General features: G+C 51.6%; 1 non-coding gene and 1 pseudogene across 1 annotated transcript; one reads left to right on the top strand and one right to left on the bottom strand.

Moving 5' to 3' along the window:
• The first annotated feature begins 296 nt into the window (after positions 1-296).
• On the top strand, positions 297-450 carry LOC120394331 (annotated as a pseudogene).
• Positions 451-19320: 18870 nt separating this feature from the next.
• Positions 19321-19460, bottom strand: LOC120394328. Its single transcript, XR_005592261.1, has one exon. It is a non-coding gene; the product is annotated as a U4 spliceosomal RNA (small nuclear RNA).
• Between the last annotated feature and the right edge of the window lie 6165 nt (positions 19461-25625).

Genomic DNA, 25625 nt, shown 5'->3' with positions numbered 1-25625 from the left:
AATGAACGATACAGAGAGTTGAAATGTCAGATATTGGTCATCGGGGGTGACATACAGAGTATAGGGCAATTTTAGTTTTAAATGTTTATTAGAAAATGTTTAAGAATAGATACAATTTAGATAATGCTTTCCCAGCCAGAAGGCCGAGAAGCACAGAGAGTTTGTAACATCAGTTACTGGTCATCAGGGGTGACATACAGAGTATAGGGGGATGCTAGTACTTTGGTATTGGACAGCACATAACTTATACAGTGTGCAATGTCCCCAATGTGGGGTATACTGTGGGTGAGTTCAAGATACAGTCAGCATGATACCATGATCACAAAGGTGGTTTTCCCAGGGTGAGGCTCATCCATTGCACTGCGGGTATGCTGACCACTGTGATTTCCCCAAATGCGGGAAACTCAACTGCATAATTTGTGGTAGTGGGGACTGCGTGCGCTCTCCCCTGGTGATTGGTTTGAACAACAGACGACCGATAGTGGGCTGTTTAGGCTTAGTGCACTGCAAAGCAGATTCTCAGGAAAAGAGCTGTTATTCTGGGTCTTTGGGAGTGCTCTTTTCCACAGGCCCTGTACTTCTAGGTATCTTTGTCACACGTTCCTCCTTGTAAGCAAAGCTCAGCTCTGAAACTTTACTTGGGTCTCTCTGTGTTCTTGGCTTTCCCTAGTCTTTTGCAGCTGATCTGCTCTCTAGTCTGCTTTTGGGGGGCTTGGACCGGTGCCTTCCTTGGCTCTAAGGGGAGCTGCCTGCCTGCCTGCCTGTTCTGCTTCTTTCCCTGCTTGTAGCTTCTTGCCTGGCCCTTCTTCTCGGGCTCTTCCTCTTTTGACGGGAGGATGGCCTGTCCAAAACGCCTGTCCCACCCGGTCTCCTCGTCCAACAGGCAGCCTCGCCCCCTGCCCTGGGGCCGCTTTGGCTTTCGCTGTCTGTTCCTGTCTCTTGGTGGCCCCCCTGTCTGTGCTACGGAGACTAGGCTGTCACAACCCCATGCTGGAGGAGGGCTTTCCGTCGCTTGAGGCCCACCCACCGCCTCCCCGAATGCCCTTAGCTACGCTGCGGGTTAGGGCGGCGTGGCCGTGTCGCCCAGGAGCGGGTTTTCCCTTTTGCACACCTCTGACGGACGGAGCTGTTTTGACTTAACTGTTCAGCACGCACCGACCCTCGGGCCTGGGCTGCACGGGGAACGTAAATCGGCGCGGCTACATCAGTCCGCGCCTTGGTCGGAAGAATTCTTCCGTCGACCTAGCTCCCGCCTTCGGGAGGTGGATGGCCGGCACCAACGAGGAAAACCCTCTCCAGGACCCTTCTCCGGGAACAGTGCCCTTCCGTTTGGGGAGATTATGCTGCTTTAAAAAAGAGAAATTGTTTAACTGCCTTTCTCTGAGGCAAGGTTGACTTTGTATTGCTTCCCTCGTGGCTCCTTATAGCAGTTGTGTTCTGAAATCTTTAGGGTTTGACTTCATTTATGATGAAATCTTGCTGTAACTTTATTCTAATTTTCAATGAGTAACTAGACCTGAGCTGTTTGGTGTGTTAGTGGAGGATTGTTTAAAAACCTGGGATTCCACTTTCGGCTGCCTTTCCATTACATTTCCTCTGAAAGCCACCGAAAGCCTCCACTTCCCACATAACTCTCTCAAACCTGCAGTCATCAGGCATACAGAAGATGCTTACAGTTTCACTCCATACGAGTCCAGTTCCTCGCTGTTTCCTGTCTAACCACTGCACACATATGGTATCCCCTCCCTACCCGGAGCTGCTTCCTGGCTTTTGCGCTCAGGACAGGAAAACGAGAATGGAGAGGTAAGCTGTGCAGGGAACTCTTCCTCAGCTCGCACTCCACCCCCCAAGGGCCTTTCGAGGTCTTCTACGGACTTCAGGTTTCATTTGATTTCCAAGGTTTATGGGCTCATTAATTAGCCATCTCTCCTAATGCAGGGATCCTACGGGTCAGACCAAAGATCGATGGCCCAAAAGAGCTAAGAAACAGAAATAAAGGTGAGCGCTAGGTGTTACATTCAGATGAGCATCCAGAATCTGACTGTGCCCTGGCGTGTTCAACGCTGCCGAAAAGAAGGAGCTCGTCAGGTCCCTCTGCTAGCACCCAAATCTGGTGGCTCGTCGGTCTGCTGGGAAATAAGGAAAAGGAAATGAATTAAAGGAGTCAGGCAATAACAAGGAAATGAAAAGGTTTGTCGAACGGGTTCTGTCTGATTGACCGTCTTCCCAGCTACCCGTCAAAGTTAAAGACCTAGCCCAGTATCCTGTCTGCTGACAGTGGCCAATGCCAGGTGCCCCAGAGGGAATGAACAGAACAGGGAATCATCAAGTGCTCCATCCCCTGTCGCCCATGCCCAGCTCCTGGCAAACCGGGATACCTAGCTAGGGATACCATTGGCGAAGCGCCATAGATGGACCTATCCTCCATGAATTTATCTAGTGCTTTTTTGAACCCTGTTACAGTCTTGGCCTTCACGACATCGTCTGGCAAAGAGTTCCACAGGTTGACTGTGTGGTGCGTGAAGAAAGACTTCCTTTTGTTTGTTATAAAGCTGCTGCCTATTAATTTCATTTGGTGACCCCTAGTTCGTGTGTTATGAGAAGGAGTAAATTACTCTTCCTTATTTACTTGCTCCAAGCCGTTCATGGTTTTATAGACCTCACTCGTATCCCCCTTTAGTCGTCTCTTTTCCAAGATGATATGTCCCAATCTTATGAATCTCTTCTTAGACGGAAGCTGGTCCATATCCCTCATCATCTTTGTTGTCTGTTTCTGACTCTTTCCCATTCCCATATATCTTTTTTGAGGTTGGGGCGACCGCATCAGCACGCAGTATTCAAGATGTGGGCGTACCATGGATTGATATTGAGGTGATATGATAGTTTCTGTCTTATTACCTGTCCCTTTCTTAATGATTCCCAAAGCTCCGCTGCACATTCAGTGGATTTTTTTCAGAGAACTATCCACAATGACTCCCAGATCTCTTTCTCGAGTGGTAACAGCTAATTTAGACCCCATCGTTTTATAGGGATAGTTGGGATTATGTTTGCCAATGTGCATTACTTTGCACTTATGAGCACCGACGTTCATCTGCCATTCGGTTGTCCCATCACCCAGTTTTGTGAGATCTCTTTGTGGCTCTTGGCAGTCTGCCTGGGACTTAACTCTCTTGAGCAATTTTGTATCATCTGCAAATTTTGCCACCTCACTGTTTAGCCCTTTCCCCAGGTCATTTATGAATAAGTTGAACAGTACTGCTCCCAGTACAGACACCTGGGGATAAGAGAGGGCAGATCCTCTTCTGACACTGGCAGACCAGGTGCCAGCTCATGCCAAGGCCCCTAGGCCTTACTGAAAAGTGAAAAACGCATGGCTGGAAACTAGTCTTGCTCACCTGTTTGTTAGTGTTGTTAAAACAGGCATTAGCTTTATAAAAAAACGTGTTTAGAGTTTATGACAAGCTTGTGAGTTGCTTCATGCATTATTCTCACTTATAATAGCCGTAGCCCATGTTGTAAGGTGATATATAAGCGTTGGCACTAAACCCCGCCACCAGTCAGGAGAGAAGCATTACCAAGTGTGAAATGCCAGTTTACCAGAAGAGGTTTCATCTCCTTTCCAACAAGAGAAGGCCCTGACTGAGACCAGAACTGGGGTGGGCGGGGCACATGACTTTTGCAGGACATGCACCACCTTTGTAACTAACCTTTGCTATCTCACTGTAACACCACACACAGAGCACCTTTTTACCTCTAAGGACCAAAATACACTGTGAAAAAAATCTAACTGCATAAACTTATGATGAGGAACTGCAGCACCAACAACAATTTTAAAAGATTTAAAACTGTCTCTGTTTTTCCACACCAGGACCAGCACATACAAAGCCACCACCACTGCCAACAAAAATCTATTTTCACCACCCACCATGTTTTGCTGTTAGGAACCCATACCCCATATTGGTGAGTACTTTTCAGACGAGGATGACGCTCTCAGGCCTCAAATGCCAGGTACAGTTACTCTGTCCTTGATCCAAGATCAACAGGAAAATACACTGGATTACTCCTGCCCCAATAACAAAGAGACTGGAACTGAAATGGCCATTTGGACAAGCAATGCCATCATGCAATCCGGGGTGGGTGTAACCATGCAAATGACATCAGCCCCAAAAGGCCTTGACAACAGATCACTGGGTAGACTTCATACTGACCCTGTTTCAACTAGATTGTGGTAATTAGTGTTTGTCAATAGTACAGACGCCATGGTGGACTCTAGGCTCTGCTTGAGGGATCCTGGCACAGGGGCTGGGGGAAGAAAGGATTGTAGAGTCTGACCTGTGCTCTGAAGAGGAGGTAATAATGGAAGGGGGCATTATTGACTCCTTTTCTTCTCAGGGTTCCCTGGGCTGGAGTTCTACATTCCACAGGGCCAAATGAGAGGGTGATGCCATGTTGTTAATGATAACCAGTGTTACAGGTGAGGTTTGAACTCACAATCTCAGCATAGTTCCTTTCAGTAGTGCATGCTAACCAACTGTGCCACTGTAGCACCTGTCACTCAGTGTTTTCTGAGACCCCCTAGGCTGATAAAGCCAAGGAGTGACCCCAAAACATTCTCAGTGGGGTTGAGAGCAGGTAGCGACAAGTGTTGGTACTTGGTGGGGTGGATTCTTCTTAAGGGTTCCAGGCCCCATTTCACCCTTTTGTTCTTCCCTGTGTAATAACAGAGCTGGTTAATACTCAATGGAGAGTCTTGCTGCAGACCAACAGATCTGAAATCACTGATAACCAGCTCTAAGTACTAGTCCTGCTTTGGGACAGTGTCTCTCATGCAACAAACTGCCCAGTCTGCGCTAGCAGGGAGGCTCCCTCACTAACAGCTGAAATCAGGGAGAGCTGTGTGAAGCGCAGGGACCCAGGGGTGCCTGAACAGGGGGGAACAACACTCCAGGACTTTTAAAAATGGGAGGGCTCTGCCTTACCACTTTGTAATGACAGTAAGGGCTAATGATGGGGGGAGGGGACGGAGACCAGTGAGCTGGAGGCAGGGGCGGCTCTAGACAGTAGACTGCCCCAAGCAGCGCGGAGCGCTGCGCCGCCCTTCCCCGGTCCCGCGGCGGGTCCCCTCTTCCCGCGGCTCCGGTTGAGCTCCCGCCGGCATGCCTGCGGCAGGTCCACCGGAGCCCGGGACCAGCAGACCTGCCGCAGTCATGCCTGCGGGAGCTCAACCGAAGCCGCGGGAAGACGGGACCCGCCGCAGTCATGCCTGCGGCAGGTCCGCTAGTCCCGGGGTCCGGTGGACCGGCCGCAGGCATGCCTGCGGCAGGTCCACCGGAGCCAAGTGCCGCCCCCCCGGGAAACGGCCGCCCCAAGCGCCTGCTTGGCGCGCTGGTGTCTAGAGCCGCCCCTGGCTGGAGGAGGGGTCTTGGGGGATGAAGCAGCAAAGGAGTGGGGCCTTGGGGAGAAGGGGTGGGGTAGGGGCGTGGCCTTGAGTGGAAGGGGTGGGGCTACTGTTTGGGCTCTGGTGGCTGCTACTTTTAGGCAGGGCCACCCTGGGGGGGCAAGTGGGGCAATTTGCCCAAGGCCCTGGGCCCCGCAGGGGCCCCACAAACTCTGGCCAAGAATCCCTTCCCTGGTAGCGCTCCGGGTCTTCAGATGCACTTCTGTGGTGGGTCCTTCAGTGCTGCCAAAGACGCAGACCGAGTGAAGGACCTGCTGCTACTGAAGACTCAGACGCCGCCCAGTGAGTACAAGAGCCGCAGCAGGTGGCGCCTTTTTTTATGTCCGCTCCCCCGCTTTGCCCCAGAGCCCCGAATCCTCTGGGCGGCCCTGCTTTTAGGGAGCCTGTTCCGCTCCTGGTGGGACCACAAGACATCCCAGAGCAGAGAGGGTGGCCAGCAGAGCGGTACGGGGGGAACAGCAAGTGGCCGGCAATGTGGCCAGACAGCGGAGGGAGAAAGGGGCTTTCCCCCCGGGAGGTGAGAGGTGAACTCTGGGTTTTCATTGACCCAGGGCAGCAGCTGAGGGTGAGGTGCAGTGAAGGGAGGGGCACATCCACAGAGCTTCTGGGGTCTTGATTTAAGAGCCCGAGGCCAAAGGCCACTGCCCAGTGCACTGTGGGTGGGTGTTTTGCTCATAGTGTTGTGTTATGAATCCTGATTGTGGTGTTTTCCCAAGTTAATACAAGGTGATTTTCCTCCTTTTTATTAAAGTTTCTTTTCTGCACTCAGTGGTTGTGAGTGGGGAAAGTATCGCCTCTTAGAGGCACCCAGTGGCCAGGGTTAGTTTCCCCAGGTTACTGGGTGGGGGCTTAGGCACATTGTGTGTTGTATTGTTGAGGAGGAGCCCCAAGCACCCAGACAGGGAATTGTAACTTCGACCTTCAGAGTAAGAGCCAGAGGTGCTGCCAGCTGAGCTAGCCAGGCTGCCTAAACGTATTAACCCCTTTCACCGCAAGAGCAAACAGTGGGTACTTCTGTGCTTCTCAGCAGCTGGGAAAAAGCCTCTTGGGGGAAATGTCTCCTGCCCCACTGCCAAAAGGAGCCCCTTGAGTGGGAACGGTCAGAGGCCCCACTTGGGGGCTGGCCCTGCTTTCCAACCACCTTGTGATGCTGGCCGCAGAACGAATGCTGGTCTGTGAGTGGCCTTTACTGGGGGTTTGGCATGGCAGGGAGCAGCCTGGCCGGGTGTCTTTGTGGCTGTCTGCTGGCCACGCATAGGCATGGTCCTGCCTTCCTCTTGCCCTGCCCTTGGTTGATCTGTGGCTTTTAAGCCTTCCCTTGGAGCTGTCAGCACCAGCCGCCTCTGCTCTAGGTGCCCAGAGGAGGAGAGGTGCTGGGCTCCAGCCTGGGACTCTTCCTCCCTCCTGCCTAGCCCTGACTATGAAGCATGGCCCTGGCCCTCCTTCCTTTAAATGCCACATGGGCAAGAGGAAGAGTGTGGTAGCTGGAGGGTCCAAAGTTGTGGGCATCAGGTGAAGGAGCGAGAAACAACCATATGGTCAAACCACAGGACTCTCTAGCCAGACTGTTAAGTTCTAGGACCCCAACCTATAGCAGCCAGCCCATTGAACCAGCCAGACCAAAGACCTATCTCCAGTGGCCCTCAGTCACCCAGCACGAGGGAAAGAATTCACTCTAGTTCACCCTGAGAGAGGGTAGCCAAGCACATTGAGCTCCAGGGCTTTGCAGCAAACTAACATACCTCCAGGAGGTCACACTGAGATTTGAACTCAGATTCCAGGATTCAGAGTCCTGAGTGCTGCCCATTACACCATGGGACCTGCTGCTATTTTATTTTCTAGACCCCTGTGACTCTCATCTGGATGGTTTGCACTCTGCACTTATTGCTTCCCACCAGCGGCTTCCTCTCGCAGGACTCTCTCTCCTCCTCCAGCGACTGTGGTCCTGCTCTACCAGATCTGTGGGTCCTGCCCTGAGACCCCACATCCCCCTGCTTTGTCTCCATTCCCTGCAGGCCACAAACATGTCAGGGGAGGCCACCCCTCCCTTCACTCGGTGCTCCCGCTCATATCGGCCAGCTGCAGCCTCATCTCCTGGATCTCGGGCAGCTGTCGCTTGATCCGGTCGTACAGTCACACGCTGACTGGCTACCCTGCCTGGATGCTCTTGTGGAAATCCCACAGGCGACGCTGCAGGACTTGGCACCATTGGTTTCTTAAATGTTGTGGTGTTTGCCCGACTGCCACAGCAAAGCTGCCAACTCCTCCCTCACCAACTCCCACCAATCCCCCTGGTTGCCATAGAACCCTCTGATGCTTTTCCGTTCTGCCAACACCACCAGGCCTCCCCCTCTGCTCCTTTATCTTGCAAGCTCTGGATGTTCAGCTTCCAATATCCTCTGCCCTGGGTCAGGGAACTGAAATCCTGCTCAACACCAAACAGTCTAGAGGAAGGGAGCCAGTTCCTTCATAGAACTTTCCTTTCACACCTTAACTGGGGACCATACACACTAATATAGCCATAACCAGTGCTACAGAGCACAAAGCCCACCAGTAATGCCCTCCCTGGTTGGAGCTCCAGCACCTTCTGTACTCGCACCATGAATATGAAGAACAAGACTCCAACCCCATCATTCTTCACTGGCCTGGAGGACCAGAGAGATGGGCCCTTCCACCAATCACCCTCTGCTCATCTAGCTACCCTAGACTTGTTAATGTGCATTTCCTGAACACCCACCATGTCCAAGCCCAGCTGCTCCAAGGCAATGAACATCAAGTGCCTCCTCCTGGGCCCCCAAATCCCTGCCACCTTCCAAATGGCCATTTTCACAGATGCCCCTTCCCTGGTACTGCCCTTGCTCAGTTGCACAGAGGACTTTTCATCCCCAATCCCTGCCTGTCATTGCCCAGCACCCCCTCTGGCACCATTCCTGAGGGCCACCCTGCCTCACTCTCTTCCTGCTATATTGGGTCCACCAATACCTCATGTAGGAGAGACAGCTCCCATCCCTCATTGGAAAAGGTGAGGCCAGCAGCACACAGTTTTTTTTCTTCCTATTCCAGAACCGAAGCTCAGGGCCTCACCTTGGGGTGCAGGCACCCCTGTGCTCCCAGAAGACAAACCACCATTGTACAAAGAGGGATGAAAGGACCTGCCAAAGTCTGGGATTGAATGAACAACCTTTAGATCTTCAGCCCAATATGCTCCCAACTGAGCTACTTTGGCAGCTGTGTAGCAGTATTTTGGCCTGTTGCTTCTCTATACGGGAGTTTTTTGAAGCCGTTGAACACAAAAATGACGTCAATGTGAGTGGCCCATGAAGACAAGACTCGCTTTTGCCTGCCTTGCTCAGCTTGACTTGCTGCCTCACCCTGTTCCTGCCCTAGTGCCCGGGTTGACCTGGCAGTGGAAGGGGACTGGGGGCCAGTGGCACAGGGAGGAAGTTGAGCTGGACCCAGAGCTAGACTAGACCCTGGCAGCAAGAGTCTGGCCACCACTTGCCACCCCACCCTGCTGTCCTGGCTTCCGCCACTGGGTGTCATTTTGGGAGGGAAGTGGGGCTCCTGCCTCCCTTCCCCGATTTTCACCCCGCAAAGGAGTGAGAACAGGAAAACGAACGGCTGCTCCACACCCCCACCGGAGGAACCCGGCGCCCTTAGCTGTGGGGAGTAAGAAGTGGCTGTTGGCTGACAGGGCCTGTCCCCGAGGAGCTGGAACAGCAGCTGGCGCCTCCCCCTCGGCTCCAGGCTGTGGGAAATGCTCATTGCCTGGCTGCATGGGCGGCTGCTGCTCCGTGCTCTGGAGAGCGTCTGTATTGCTCTGTCAACCCCCCATCTTCACTGAGCGAGTCTGGTAAGGTCCCAAGTGCCCCCTCCGGCCTGGCAGCTGAGAGTCTGTGCAGACATCAGCCCCCCTGCCAGCCCCACAGGCAGCAGCAGCGCCAGCCCCCCAGCACCACAGGGGCACTCAATGCACTCTCTGTGGGGAAATGGCTCCCATGGAGTCGCTGACTTGGCTCCTTTCGCACTCTAGAGAGAGGAGCAGAACCAGGGCTATGGCTGATCTATAGGGCACCAGGTGAGTAGCAGACGGTTCAGGTGCTGAGAGTTTGCCTGACCTCTCAGGGACACAGTGTGAGGGGTTGTCCCAGGCATCTCTATGAAAGGAGCAGAACAGGATTTACTTGGGGTGGGAAGAGAATTGAGAGTGTCTTGGGGGGTTGTACAGAGGTATTGCCCCGGTGAGAGACTGCCTAAAACACAGGCCTCGTTGTGAGCAAGATTCCAACCTGCGCAGGGGAACCCTATTGGATTTCGACTCCAATGCCTTAATCACTCAGCCATCAGCACAGTAATGCCCTAATGCCAGAGAATCACAATGCCCAGGTGTGAAGTCATCTGAACTACAGAATTCCCACAGCAAACCTGGCTCCCAAAGCACAGGGGGGATTTGGGGTTCATTCTCTTTGCTTAGCCATGTGCAGTCGCACAGCCGGATGCGGCTGGTGGGACAGGGATACTGAATGCTCAAGGGTCAGACCTAGGAAGGTTGAAGCTTCATAAGCTTCTTGCCCTGCAGTCAGCCTGCTCAGAGAAAGGAAACTCCCGCAGAATCCGGACTGGCTGTGTATAGCGCACTTCCACCGCATTGCCCAGTGCCCCAGCGACAAGCCAGAGCTGTGGTCTGGGAGTGAGAGGCACAGGCAGAGCCCTGACTTGTAGCTCAGGGCTCGGATAGCAGGGGCTGCAGGCAGGGAGTCAGGGGCACCGGCAGAGCATTTAATTGAACCGATTTAAATCTCAGGTTTGATCATTCCTGGGACTGGACCTGGCTAGGACTCTCGGGCATCACTGAAGTGTTCTTGAAATCAGGTTCCAGCTTTGTCCAGCCCCCTCCTTTTCTCAGCTGGGCTGCAGCCCCTGACGCAGCCGCCCGCCCGCCTGGCGCGGAGAGCGGGCCCAGCAAAGGCTGCAGCGGGAACTGGGCGGCACTTTGGCAAGGGCCCCTGGTGGGGCTGGCGGCCGGGCTCTCAGCGCCGAAGAACCCGGGCTGGCCAGGGGAGTGCACCAGGCAGGGAGAGGGGCCAGACTGGAGGGCTGGAGCCGCGTGAGCAAGTGTGCGAGCAGAGCATTGTGGAAGAGGAAGCAGGAGTAATCCAATGTATTTTCCCTGTTGATTTTGGATCAAGGCAGTTTTGAATCTCTTCAAATTGTTGTGAGTGCTGCAGTTGCTCACCCTAAGCTTATGCCGTTAGATCTCTTTCACGGTGTATTTTGGTCCTGAGAGGTAAAAGGTGTGTTGTTAGGGAGTGAGGTAGCAAACGTTAGTTGCAGAGATGGTGCATGTGCCACAGAAGTTGTGTGCGCCCCCCCCCATCCCCGCTCCCGTCCAAGAGTCCAGTATTTCCATAAACCCACCCACTGACCTGTGACTAACAATCTCGCTCTCCTAACTCTTCCAGCAAAACAGGCCAAAGAAAGTGTATGCGAGCGCTGTACCACAGCCCCGGTGCTCTTTTCGGTTCCTTCCCACAGAACTTTCCTCCCATACCAGTCCAGTTCCTTGCTGTTGCTTGGCTAACCACTGCATGCGTGTGCTATACCGTACCCTGAGCTGATTCCCGGCTTTTGTGCTCAATACAGCCTTGCCCCTCCATGTCTCTGTGGTGCAATGGGTCAGCGCGTGCGGCTGTTAACCGAAAAGATGGTGGTTCGAGCCCACCCAGGGACGATGCTAAGCCTGTGCTACTTCCTTGCTTGCCTGTGGGGGGGAGCCTCAAAGGTCCCATTTTGCTGCCTCTTGGCCTCAGTGCTTTCAGCTGGTGGTCCAAAGAGCGGGCTGGATGCCATTCAGAAACCCATCTGCCAGCAGCCGTGCCGGAGGCTCAGGTTTAATCCTCAAAGCCGAGCACAAAAACTTTCAGCCGGGAACATTTCGCTCCCTTCCCGCCTCCGCCCAAGCGGCAAGGGAGAAGCGGAGGAGACACGCCGGCTCAAAGACACCTCCCTCCCACTTCCCTGTACGCTGTGCAAAGCTCTTGGCCTGCCTCATGCCTCGTCAGGAAAGCACGGCCATGCGGCCCAAGCCTGAGTCACGTCCGCAGCCTGGCCCGCCCCGCCCCGGCTGACGGCCGCGCAGAGCCACGCGAGTCAATGGCAGGTCGAGTCGGGAGCCTCGGCTCTTTCCCCTGACAGCCACACACGCAGCGCTGCCTAGCGCCCCGAGAGCCTCCCTCGTGTTCTCCCGCAGCAGCCGCCTGCCGGTGTGGGTGGGAAAAGGGGACCAGGAAGCACTGCAGCCTCATGCCCGGACAGGAGGCCCTCGCCACGCCCAGGCCTGCCTCTTGCCTTCAGCCCAGGCAGCCAGAGGTGCCAGGAAGCTCCCTGGCAGTCCGCCGCTTCTCCTCAGCCACCTCTTGCCCCGGCTCTTGGGGCTCTGCTGGTCACCGGCTCGCTTGAAGGCCCAGAGGGAAAAGAAACAAGCGCACGTGTAGCAGAGGATGGTTTCAATCCATCGACCTCTGGGTTATGGGCCCAGCACGCTCCCGCTGCACCACTCTGCTGCTTCCTCACACCCTCCCCCTGCCACCTAGCCGCCACTATCCGGATTAGTGCCTTACGCGCTCTCGTGCTGGCAGGCAGATGCGCAGGCTGCTAGGCAGCTGCCCTGGTCACAGGATTTTACAGCTTCTACAGGGTAAAAAGGATCTGGTTGGGGTTTGGACCCCATTGGGAGCTGGGTAGCTGAGTGCCGGAGACGGGAGCACTTCTTAAACTGTTTTCAGTTACGCTTGTGGGGGACGAGGTTCAGCCTTGGATCCATGTCTGCAGCAGGCAAGCACCTCTGGCTCAATCGCCCCCCGCCGTATTAGCAGACTAAAACGCGGAGCGAACGCACACGCCTTGCAAAGGAAGAGGAGCCGGGATCTCGAACAAAAGTCAGCATTTTATTAAGATGAGGTTCAAAGAAAAAAAAAGTGTACAGTACAGAGTTTCGGCGTAGACTTTTCTGGTGCTCAGGGAACAACGTACAGCTTACCCAAGGGGTGCAAAGTTCGGTTTAAAATGGGGTGGCGTAAGGAATACATAATCTGCAATAGCCCTGACTGGGGGTAAAAAGTTAACATACAGACACTGAGTTAGGAGGAGCAGCAAAGAGTCCTGTGGCACCTTATAGACTAACAGACGTTTTGTAGCATGAGCTTTCGTGGGTGAATACCCACTTCTTCAGATGCAAGTTCACCCACGAAAAAAAGCTCATGCTGCAAAATGTCTGTTAGTCTATAAGGTGCCACAGGACTCTTTGCTGCTTCTACAGAACCAGACTAACACAGCTACCCCTCTGATACTTGAGTTAGGAGGGTATGTTGTCCATATGAGGGCTACGTTCGGGTGTGGAGTATAACGAGCGGTTACGATGATGAGGATGGATTGACCCACGTTAGGTGAGTTTTAACGTTCGGTGTTTTGGAATCTTTGCCACAGTCTAGTTGAAGCAGGGTCAGTATGAAGTCTACCCTGCCATCTGTTGGTGATCTGTCGTCAAGGCTGATGTCATTTGCATGGTTACACCCACCCCGGATTGCATGATGGGAGTGCTTGTCCAAACGGTCATTTCAGCTGCTGGGATCCCGGTCTCTTTGTTATTGGGGCAGGAGTAATCCAGTGTATTTTCCTGTTGATTTTGGATCAAGGACAGAGTAACTGTACGTGGCATTTGAGGCCTGAGAGCATCACCCTCGCCTGAAAAGTACTCACCATTAAGGGGCATGGGTTCCTAACGGCAGCATGTGGAGGGAGGTAGAAATGGATGTTTGTTGGTCTCTTGCAGGTGTTGCTTATGTCCTTTCTGCTGTCCCTGGTGTGGAAAGACAGAGGCAGAGGCGGTTTTGAATCTCTTCAAATTGTTGTGAGTGCTGCAGTTGCTCACCCTAAGCTTATGCCGTTAGATCTCTTTCACGGTGTATTTTGGTCCTGAGAGGTAAAAGGTGTGTTGTTAGGGAGTGAGGTAGCAAACATTAGTTGCAGAGATGGTGCATGTGCCACAGAAGTTGTGTGCGCCCCCCCCTGTCCCCACTCCCATCCAAGAGTCCAGTATTTGCATAAACCCACCCACTAACCTGTGACTAACAATCTCGCTCTGCTAACTCTTCCTGCAAAACTTTTCTGCCAGGTTCTTATTCCCATCTGTATTCCTACAAATTTAAGCTTTTAAGTAGCATCAGAGTCCACCTCCTTCAGTATAACTCAATTTTTTTACTTATGTCTAATATTTTAAGTTTATGCTTTAACACATTCTTTGTAATGGGATAATAATTAATTCTATTTTTCAACGAAAGAGAAAAGAAAACCATAAAATGTGCATTTAGAGAGCTCAGAAGAATCTCAAAAATGTTAAACATATATTTATTTTCAATTTCTCTTAAATTACTATTCTTTGGAACCCATGTCCCTTGTCTAACGATTTTTATCTAGGTTCGGGTGAGTCCCGAAATCATGAACTGCTAAGTACCGTTCTACTGTCCTTGATTCATATATCCAGGATTACTACACTTTATTACTCCTGCCCTATTAAGAAAGAGTTTGGGGATCCCACAGCAGCCAAAATCACCATTTGGACAAGCACCCCATCATGCAATGTGGGGGGGGTGTGACCATGCACATCAGCAACAAAAGGCCTTTACAACACATCACCAACAGATGGCAGGGTAGAGTTCATTCTGACCCTGCTTACACCCTCCCCCCCAGCCAAGAATTGGTGGTCCTGATAAATCACACTCCCTATTATACCAGCTCACTGGTATTGAATGCTGAAGTTATGGCTAGCAAAAGTAGCCACCCATCTCTGCCCTGTAGCATCCAGCTTAGCCCTTGTTAACACAGAAGTCAGTGGATTGTTCTCTGTCCATACCTGAAACTGAGCACCGGACAAGTAGTCTGGAAATTTCTCAGTGATGGCCCATTTCAAGGCCAAGAACTGCAGCTGGTGGATGGGATAGCGAGTTTCGCTATCAGGCAGTCCTCAGCTGGCAAAGGCTACAGATTTACATTTACCTTCCACTTCCTGGTAGGAGAGTGCTCCCAGACCCTCCAAACTGGCATCAGCATGCAGGATAAACAGTCTGTTGGGTCAGAAAGGACTAGGACTGGCACATGAATCAGGCAAATAATGATTTCCCGTAAAGCCCTGTCACATCTCTCATCCCGCCATGTCCCCAATGGAGAGGAGAGGAGCCCCTCCTGTCCCAGGCCAGGCACACCAGATCTTTGGGGAGGTGTCCATGTCCCAGCCTAGGTGTGCTGGAGCTGCTGGAGAGAGAAGTTCCTTCCTCAGCCCGAGCCCACCAGAGTTGATGTTTCAGTGGGGGAGAGGTATCTCTCACCTGGTTTTTAGATGCTCTGATGAGAGGGAGCAGGAAGAGGATTTTTCTTCTCCTTGCATTTCAAACCCTTCACCCCGCCCCCAACCATTTTCTGCTCTAGCCTGATCTCTCTCTCACGTCTCCCGGGCTGTCCTTAGCCATAGACAGCCACGTAGGGCACCGCTAGGTTTGGGGGCACGGCTCTCCTGGGAGCCTGGACAGATGGGAAGCAGTGGAGCAGGCTGCTGGATCCTAGAGAGAGCTGAATGCAGCACAGTCTGAGGGAGGGGATTGGCTGCTGGGGTCTCTGGGGAGGGAGGGGGTAGGGGTTGGGAAGGAGCTCACCTGTGAGTGTGACTCTTTCCCCGGCTGAGGTGAGGTGAGGCAGGCTCTGCTCTGGAACCAGTGTCCTTTGTTGTCCCCATAACATCCATTCTTCTCCCCCCCTGCCCCATGGAGCACCCCCTCCTTTCTCCCTCCTCCCCAGGAGCATCCCTCTCTCTCTCCTCCCTCCCCTCCGTCAGGGCTGGGTTGGGTGAGGTGCTGGGGGGTAGGTGGGGGGAGGCTGGCTACCTGCTGAGGAATGACAGTGAAAGTAACTCACTTCCTCGGCAGTGAGCCAGGATTGGAATGTCACACGGGGCTGGGCTGGGGTTAGCCAGATGTGTGAAAAATCAGGACAGGGGGTTGGGGTAGGGTGAGCAGATATCCCTATTTTATAGGGCCAGGCCCAATTTTGGGGTCTTTTTCTTATATAGGCTCCTTTTACCCCCCCACCCCCACCCCCTGTCCTGATTTTTCACACTTGCTGTCTGGTCACTCTAGGTGGGGGTAATTGGTGCCTATATAAGACAAAGCCCCAAATATCGGGACTGGCCCTATAAAATCAGGACATCTGGATCTGGTCACCCTAGCTGGGGAGCGCCTCTCCCCCGGGCTGCCAGTGATCCATCTCATCCGGGGGGAGCTGCACAGGGCAGGATGAGCTGCTGTGGCTCCATGGGTGACCTGTCCCTGAGATCAGATGCTGGGCTAACTTCACCATGGTCCGTAAGGCTGGTGGTAGTGCCCATTGGCGTGTGATTGGACCTGAGGGTTTGCTGCTGCTGTTGCCACTTTGCACCCCAAGAGGTGGATTTGGGGGTCTACTGCAGCTGTTGGACCAGCAGGCTTGGGGGTGAGCCAAGCATGAAAGCAGGACTGTGTTGCCATTTAGATTGTCATTTAACAACTTAGTTTGCCAAAAATTCTTGCTAACAATCCTGAATCCAATTTCAGTATTTAAAGAAAAAAAATCAATATCTTAGCCAAAAACAGAAAATTAAGTTGTTGACAATTATTAGTGACAGGTTTGGTTTGAGGCAGGGAGTGGGCCAGTTTTCATCAGAGAAACAAAAAATGTCGACTGACTTTCCCATAGCCTGTTACTCCTGATAAGAGCCCTCCAACAACTGTAATATGCTCATCTCCTTACTAGTGCATAAAGCAGGGGTCGGCAACCTACGGCACACACGCCAAAGGTGGCAGGTGAGCTGATTTTTGATGGTACGCAGTGGCAGGCTGAGCGGCTCAGCCCATCACTGCTCTGGGGTTCCGGCTGCTGCCCTATTGCCAGCTGGGATACCGGCCGTCGGCCCCACTCAGCACCTGCTGCTGGCCTGGGGACCCCCAAGGAACCCCAGGCTGGCAGCGTGCTGAGCAGGCCGGCTGAACCACTCAACCTGCTGTCAGCCTGGGGTTCCATTCACTCAGCCGGCAGCGGGCTGAGCAGGGCCGGTGGGGGGGTTGAGTGGCTCAGTCTGCTGCCAGTCTGGGGTGCCGGCAGCACTCAGCCTGCTGCTACTCCGGGGTTCCGGCTGCTGGCCCCTTGCCAGTCAGGAGCCCAGCCGCTGGCCCCTGTCTGCCTCCTGCCAGCCTGGGTGAGCAGAATTCCAGGCTGGTAGTGGGCTGAGGGGGGTTGGCGGCCGGGATCCTGGCTGGCAGGAGTTGGTGGTCAGAACCCCAGACCAGCAGTGGGCTGAGCAGGGCCTGGGATCCTTGTCTAGGGTTCCAGCCACCAGTCCCACTCAGCCCGCTGCCGGTCTGGGGTTTCATTTACTCAGCTGGCAGCGGGCTGAGCAGGACTGGTGTCCGGGACCCCAGATAATAATAGTTTATTTATATAATATACACATAGAGAGAGACCTTCTACAAATGTTAAAATGTATTACTGGCACGAGAAACCTTAAATTACAGTGAACTTGGCACACCACTTCTGAAAGGTTGCTGACCCCTGGTATAGACTGACCATATGTTGTACTAAGATTCTCCTGCTTTTTTTTTTCCTGTGAGTCAGTATAGCTTTTGCCAGCCCAGAAGTTGGGCAGCCAATGTTTTACGTTTTCACAATGTTTTCTCCAACTTTCATAAAGTAAATATATAGTTAATATAAGTTAAAAAGGCCAGGGACACTTCCTTGTGAAGAATCTGTACAGCAGCTCATGCTAGAGCTGTGAAAATGTCAGTTTTTGATGGAACTTTAGAGGCAGTGATTTATCATTTATTTTATCATGTGAATGTGCTGCTATTGCTAATGTCTTTCCAAACAAAATAAGGCACAATAGGACTTCTGTAACATTTCTGTGCTACCTTAATCTAGATGAGATGATTCTGTGCTGACTTCATTTTGGTCACTTTGTGCTTTACCTAGCAGTAAAACTAGGGTTATATTTTCCCGCTGTTTGGAAACCCAGCTTATTAAACTGATTTTGCAGCCAAAAAAGCCAGAAAGATTGCTTTTAATTAAAAACAAATCTTTGTTTCAATACCTCTTCATAGAAATTTCCAATAAAAATTAGACAAATTAAAAAAATTATATTATTTGCATCATTCTGTCAAATCAGAATTTTTTCTATAGTGCTACTTCTTTAGTGCTAGTGCATCAGCATTACAGTGTGCTTCATTAAGTTAAACTGGTTTAATAACGTGAATGTGGCAAGTTTTCCAATAGTGTAAGCTTATATTTGTGTTGCTAAGAGCAGATCAGGCACAGGGGCACCAGTTTCATAATCTCGCCTAGGGCACCATCAATCCTAAGGACGGCCCTGCATGCCTTAATTCTCTTTTTCCTGGCCTTGTTCCAGAGCCCTCACAGCCCAATTCTCTGCCCTAACATTGAGCCCTCTACTGCACCCTGAACCTCTCATTCCACCCCCACCCCAAAGCCTGCACCCCCTAGCCAGTGCTCTCATCCCCCTGCACTCCAACTCTCTGTCCCATGCAGCCTGATTTAGGGTGTACTAATAATATTAATTTGGAAAATATGATGAAAATTTAATTTATTAGCTTACATTTTATTTAATTTAATTGAGTTATAAAGTTACAGTTGCATTACTGCTATTCAAAAGATACATATGGCATTATATGCAACAAAGTTTTGGTTAATATACTCACACCTTTCCTTGATAACCTGGTGGTAAGAGACACGGGACCAGCCTTGCAGTTCAGGTTTCTCAATTCTTGAGTGAAAGATGCAGTGCTTAGAAAAAGCTAATGTTACTTTGGGTTTACTTGAATAAGTTAAACTTAAAATCAAATCCTAATAAAGAATAAAAACTTAGGGAAACCAAGCTTAGCCGAGTTACTTTGAAACTTAAAGTTTAAGAACAAGTACAGGCACCTACTGATAGTAGATAGAGAGAGAGTGGAGGAAGTAAGTCAGAATGATAGAGCAACGTGCTCTAACGAGGTGGGTTACCTCTTTTATAGGGCACAAGCGCCGGAAATCCTTCCTCCTATGCCCAAATTTCATTCCTTACCCACAAAACGTTAGGGTACGCTTACTTCATAGGCTAGTATGTTTGTGCCTGTTGATGACATGTACATATGCACATAAGTTCCCTTGTGGTGTACGTGTTAATTCTGTGGGTACAACACTGAAAAACCCCTTATGCCATTCTCCATTGTCGATTGGTCTAGGTAAAGGTCTTAGACAAGCGTGGGTACTTCTCTCTTTATTTAACAAGATAAAGGTCAATTTTCCTTTCTCTATAGCATCTCTATAGTGTAAAAGGTCACACTATAGAGATGCTAACTTTGCCTTAGCTTAACATACAGGATATGGCCTGTAGGTCCTCTTAAGTCATGTGCCCCAGCCCCCTAATCATTTTTATTGCCCTCTGCTGGACTCTCTCCAGTTTGTGCACATCCATTCTCATGTGGGTCCCAACCCCAAAAGTACTCACATTTCACCCCAATGGCTCCAACACGTACATAGGGTGCTGCCATGGTCAAGTCACCCCGAGCTCTCCAGTGGAGCCTGCTGGCAGAGAACAAGGTGAAAATTAACCAAGACGTTGCTCAGTCAATTCCCTCTGCTCCCAGCAGGTGGTATCGGAAACCTCCAAGATCACACACTTCCCTTTCTCTCATCAGCTTCAGGCCCCAGGGTTACAAATGCACAAACCAGTTGAGATTCTCCCCTGGGCTCAGGGTGTGGGGCTGCTCTGAGGGGATGGACTTGCACATTTGGGATATTAGTGCAAAGATACAATTTCAATTTCTCATAGAGAAAACTGAGGGCATTGGGAAAAGTTTTCAACTAGCAATAATCACACCTCGGATTAACCTAATTGGCTATGATACTGCCACTTCTCATTTAGTGAAAGGAAAGCTGCAGTGACAGCCTGGTTACTGAGATGCAAAACACTTTCCTCCTGGGAGAAACAAGAAGTTAGAATTAGAAATTTACATAGTTTGTTCCAGTGTTGGCACAGGTTTAATTTTGCTTCTGTGTAGGTTTGTTTCAGGCTTTGACTGTTTTGGTTTATTGGGTTGTTTTGTTTTTTTTAATTGGAATGGAGCTTTTAATTGACATTTGCTGATTCTGAATGGCTGACCTGCAACACCAGTTTTGACATAGTTCTGCATATTTTATACAGATTTGGCCAGTATTCAAGGATGTGATTCCTTTATGGGAGGTTTTAGTGGTCAGGCTTATTTATTTTATGTTATTTTCTCATCCTGCTGTAGCACACCTTTTTGATAAAATGTTGAAATTATTAATTTATGGCATTTGTTAGTTTTTATTTTTAAAAACAAAGTTTTTCTTAATGTTTGGGTTTTAAATTAAGCATTGTTTTTTGTTTCAATTTTTCATTTAGGTTTTTGTTGTTGATGGGATCTTTAAGAACTTTGGATTTAAATAATATTTTTATCTCAAGGTTCCAAAGACTCAGACAAGGTTTTCATCTCGAGGCCAAAAGACCAAAAACATCAAGACACTTGATCATATCCTTGGATAGACCAAGAGACTACTCACACTTGATCTGAGCTCATAGTATTAAAATTTGGACAGATTTAGATTATTAAAGTAAACCGTTTACTATTTTATTTTAATAAAGGTTGTATTGCTCCCATAAAGGGTGGGGCCAGGTGATGGGGGGCACAGCCCCCCAATTTTTTTTGTCTAGCCCATCTCAGTCCCCCGCCAAACGAGAAGAGTCTGATGCCACCCCTGCTGGTAACTGGGTGTCACTGCTATATCAAGGAAACACCTTCTGTGCATTACCCTCAATGACCACGAGGTGTCACTGCTGCGCCAACGGAGACACCTTCTGTGCATTACCCTGATTGGCCACTGGGTGTCACTGCTGCGCCAAGGGAGACATAAGAACGGCCAGACTGGGTCAGACGCAAAGTCCATCTAGCCCAGTATCCTCCTGTCTCCTGCCAGCGGCCGGTGCCAGGGGCCCCAGAGGGAATGAACAGAGCAGGGAATCATCCAGTGATCCACCCCCTGCCGCCCATTCCCAGCTTCTGGCAAACAGAGGCTACAGGCACCATCCCTGCCCACCCTGGCTAATAGCCCTTGATGGACCTGTCCTCTGTTCATTTACCTAGTTCTTTTTTTTTTTGAACCCTGTTATAGTCTTGGCCTTCACAACATCCTCTGGCAAGGAGTTCCACAGGTTGACTATGCAACTGCCCTGAGTTTCCCCCCACCCACCCCGGGTTGTATCTGGAAAAGAGGATGAGGATGAGAAGAGCCATGATGTGTCTGTCACTAGCTGGTGCCTCAGTTTCCTCTAGGCAGCAGTGCTGCAGGCTCCTTTGGTCAGTTCCCGTGCAACTGTGTCGGGGGAAGGGGGAGTAGAGGCTCATGCTCCCCAGCCCCACGTCCCTCCCCCAGCAGCTGGGGAATCCAGGCCAAATGTAACCCTGGTAGCTGAGCCGGGATTAGCCTGGGCCGGGCTAGGGCTGGGGAGGAATTGTGGGGGAGACAGATGCACCCGCTGTGAGGGGAGATCCTCCCATTCCCTGCCAACCCTCCTCACTCCTTGCAGCACGGCGCCCCCTAGCACTTTTTACTCTGTCGTGGGGGTGTCTGCTGCCTGCTTCTCCCTTAGCATCATCTCTCCCCACCCTGGGGCACTGGCATCACCTGTTCTGTGCAAACAGGCAGGCCCCGGTGTGCCCCATGGTGCTGCCCTGCAATTGGGGGGGGCAGCTGCTGGATGGAATATGAGGGTGGGCAAGGCTGGGGACCAGGACTCCTGGGTTCTCCCCCCAACTCTGGGAGGGGAGGGGAGGTTAGGGGGTAGAGTGAGGGAGGGGCAGGACTGGGATCCAGGGCTCCTGCTTTTTCTGGTTTTCTCCACCTCCTGCAGCTGCCTTGCTCCTTTCAGTGCATTTCCTGTTCCAAATTCATTTGCTGACTTGTGCAACCCACCCCAGAGGTGGCTGCATCTCTGTGTTGGGTGAGGCATCCTTGAATGCATCACCTCCTAACCGTGTCTCTCTCTCCCTGCAGGTGACCCTGCAGCACTCGGCAAACATCCGCAAGATCGTGGGGGGCGCTTTGGGCATTGGGCAGGCAGGAGCCAGGGGCCCAACCCCCGCCCAGAGAATGGGACCCAGCCCCCCCTATTTTTTACAGGGATTAAAGAGGGCAAAGGGGGGCAAATCAGAGGAGGGGGGTGGCCAGGGTCTGAGCAGGGGATGGAAATTGACTGGTCAGGGGGTCAAGCAGCTGGAGGCAGAGTTAGGAGAGGGACTGAAGGGCAAAGTCAGGGAGGGGGGAAGGAGCCAGAGTTAAGCCCAGGGGGAGGCGCTGCCAGAGGGTTAAACCCCGGCACAGGCAGGGCAGAGGGGTAACAGTTACCCCGGGGGGCTGAGACTCCAGTGTTTGCAAAAACAGGTTGGGGGGAGCAGAGGGGCTTTTCTATTTCCCCTCCCACAGGCAGCACCTCTCAGCATGGGCTTCCCAGGGCTGGGCTCTTAAAGGCACAGGCATCCCACTGCCTAGACACTGCAGCTCCTCTCTGATGTAACCTGCTGAGGTGCTTCAGTAGGGGACTCAATTCAGTGAAACCGGACATTCCCTATACACCCCCCAGCCAGGGGGCTGTGCACCCCCTCCCCTGAATTTCCCCAACGCCCCCCCCCAGTGGTCAGGTAGTTACATGCAACACTGCCAATGTTGTCACTGGCTGCAAATCTGAATGAAAATTGAAACATTAACACACACTTTAAAAGCAGATCCAACGTATGAAAAATACTTGTACCTGAGAAAGTAAAATAGGTTTGAAAAGTCTGGACAAAGCCTGGTTTCCTCACCCAGCTGTTGTGTTTGCTGACAATGTCGGTGCATTGGCTTCGGCAATGTTGGCCAACCTCAGAATTTCAAATGATGATTTGGAAGCGAGGTGTGAATGAGCTCTCCCCTGACAGCTAGTGATCAGCCAGGGTTGGGGGAGGCTTTGGGACCAGCCTGTATTTACATGAACTCACCTACTCTGCCGAGGTGTCCAGCAGACAGAGCTGGGCCGCCTCTGCTCTAGGTGCCCAGAGGAGGAGGGAAGGTGTGTGGGGCTCCAGCCTGGGAATCTTCTTCCCTCCTGCCAAAACCTGACTATCAATCCCAGCCCTGGCTCTCCTTTCTTCAAGCATCATGTGGGCCCCAGGAAAAGTGTGGTAGAAAGCACAAGGCCCCAACTTGTGAAGCAGCAAGAATCCCAACCACCATGGTAGCAAATTCTAGAGCCTCAACCCATTGCCGCCATCCCAGCCAGAGACCTGGCTCTAGGAGGTGTGAGTCATCCAGCAGGAGGGGGGAGACTGGATCTTGCACAACTGGAGACAGGGAAGTTGAGAACTGTGAGCTCCAGGGCTTTACCACCAGCCAACACAAGGGTCCACTGAGATTTGAACTCAGATTGTAGAATTCAGAGACCTGAGTGCTGCCCATTACACCATGGGACCAGCTCATGTTGCCTTTTCTGCACATCAGTGACCCTCATGGGGCTGGCTTGTGTAAGGGGGCTCTTGGCCCTTTACTAAAACTTAGTGTGTGTGTGTGTGGTGTGGTGGTGGGGGGGGGTTTGGTTGGCTAGTTCCCAGTCCCAATAGAAGGGGGAAGGGCCAATGGGAAATCAGGACCCTGAGACTGACAGTCCCCAGGAGCAATGGGGAGAGGCCAAAGCTCCAAGTTAGCCGCACTGACAGGCCAGGCAGTGCAATGAGGGAGTCACCAGGCCAGGGGGTCCCATCCTCCGTGGGAGCTGGAAGTGCCTGGGCCAGAGTGGGGCAGAGCTAAGGAGAGAGCAGGAGCCCGAGAAGAGCCGGGGAGCAGAGCTGCACAGGTGTAGTGCCAGAAACTGCTCCCTGTAGGACTTTGCTACCTGCAGCAGTTACTGAGACCTGAGGTTGTTCTTATTTGCTGACTTGTCCTAATTGGCTAAAACTTGACAGTGGTTTCTCTAGCAAAGGCCAGTCCCTGGCCCCTTGCTCCAGACATCCTCATTCACATCAGGCTGGGGTGACCAGATGTCAAAGATGAAATATCGGGACGCGGGGGGCGGACCAAAAAAAAAAAAAAGCCGGAGACTCCGTCCCCACCACCAGGTGGCAGTGGCACAACCCCGTCTCCTCCCAACTCTCGGCTCCGACCCCCGATACACCCCCAGCTCCCCTGTCCCCTCGCTCCTGGGCCCAGCCTGGGCTCCGAGCTCTGCAGCCGAGCCGCGCTCCAGGTCCCTCCTGCAGCTCCCGGGCAAGGGGCGAACCAGGCAGCCGGGCCCAGGACCTCCTGGCAGGAGCGTGTCTGCCCCACGTGTGTCTCCGCCCCCTGCCCACATGGGTCCTGCCCGCTCCGCACTGCCCCCAGCACCACTGCGCTGCCCCATAGGCTCCAGGGCTGAATTTGGGGAGAGATCTAATGGGGCAGTGAGGGGGTGGGGCTGGGGGCAGGGCCAGGGTGAGGATTTCATAGAATCATAGAATTCAAGATCAGAAGGGACCATTATGATCATCTAGTCTGACCTCCTGCAAGATGCAGGCCACATAAGCCGATCCACCCACTCCTTAGCAAGCGACCCCTGCCCCATGCTTCGGAGGAAGGCGAAAAACCTCCAGGGCCATTGCCAATCTTCCCTGGAGGAAAATTCCTTCCCGACCCCAAATATGGCGGTCAGCTGAACCCCGAGCATGCGGGCAAGACTCTCCAGCCAAACCCTCTGGAAAAGGTTATATCATACCATTGACCCATTGTACTATTTACCAGTGTGGCACTTAATTGACCTATTGACTAAGCCCGTTATCCTATCATACCATCCCCTCCATAAACTTATCTAGCTTAATCTTAAAGTCATGGAGGTCCTTCGCCCCCACTGTTTCCCTCGGTAGGCTGTTCCAGTATTGCACTCCCCTGATGGTTAGAAACCTTCGTCTAATTTCAAGCCTGAATTTCCTGACTGACAGTTTATATCCGTTTGTCCTCGTGTCCACATTAGCACTGAGCTGAAATAATTCTTCTCCTTCCCTGGTATTTATCCCTCTGATATATTTAAAGAGTGTAATCATATCTCCTCTTATCCTTCTTTTGGTTAAGGAAAACAAACCGAGCTCCTCAAGTCTCCTTTCATACGAAAGGCCTTCCATTCCTCGGATCATTCTAGTGGCCCTTCTTTGTACCCGTTCTAGTTTGAATTCATCCTTCTTAAACATGGGAGACCAAAACTGCACACAATACTCCAAATGAGGTCTCACCAACGCCTTATATAACGGGACTAGCACCTCCTTATCCCTACTAGAAATACCTCGCCTAATGCAACCCAAGACCGCATTAGCTTTTTTAACGGCCACATCACATTGCCTACTCATAGTCATCCTGCGATCAACCAGGACTCCTAGGTCCTTCTCCTCCTCCGTTACTTCCAACTGGTGCGTCCCCAGCTTATAACTAAAGTTCTTGTTAGACATCCCTAAATGCATAACCTTACACTTCTCACTATTGAATTTCATCCTGTTACTAATACTCCAGTTTACAAGGTCATCTAAATCTCCCTGGAGAATATCCCGATCCTCTTCCGAATTGGCAATACCCCCCAACTTGGTGTCATCCGCAAACTTTATCAGCCCACTCCTACTCTTGGTTCCCAGGTCAGCAATAAATAGATTGAATAAAATCGGACCCAAAACCGAGCCTTGAGGAACTCCACTGGTCACCCCCCTCCAATCGGACAGTTCCCCTTCAATACTACCCTCTGCAGTCTCCCTTTAACCAGCTCCTTATTCACCTCTGGATTTTCATTTCGATCCCCATCTTGTCCAATTTAACCAGTAATTCTTCATGCGGTACTGTATCAAATGCCTTACTGAAATCCAGATATATTAGATCCACCGCATTTCCCTTGTCTAAGAAATCTGTTACTCTCTCAAAGAAGGAGATCAAGTTGGTTTGGCACGATCTACCTTTCGTAAATCCATGCTGTAATCTATCCCAGTTGCCATCGGCCTCATGCTCCGGAACCACTCTCTTTTAAGAT

The sequence above is a fragment of the Mauremys reevesii genome, unplaced genomic scaffold, assembly GCF_016161935.1.
Source record: "Mauremys reevesii isolate NIE-2019 unplaced genomic scaffold, ASM1616193v1 Contig51, whole genome shotgun sequence".
Classification (NCBI taxonomy): domain Eukaryota; kingdom Metazoa; phylum Chordata; order Testudines; family Geoemydidae; genus Mauremys; species Mauremys reevesii.
Note: the sequence above shows the minus strand (reverse complement) of the source record. Positions and strands in the feature narration are given on the sequence as shown.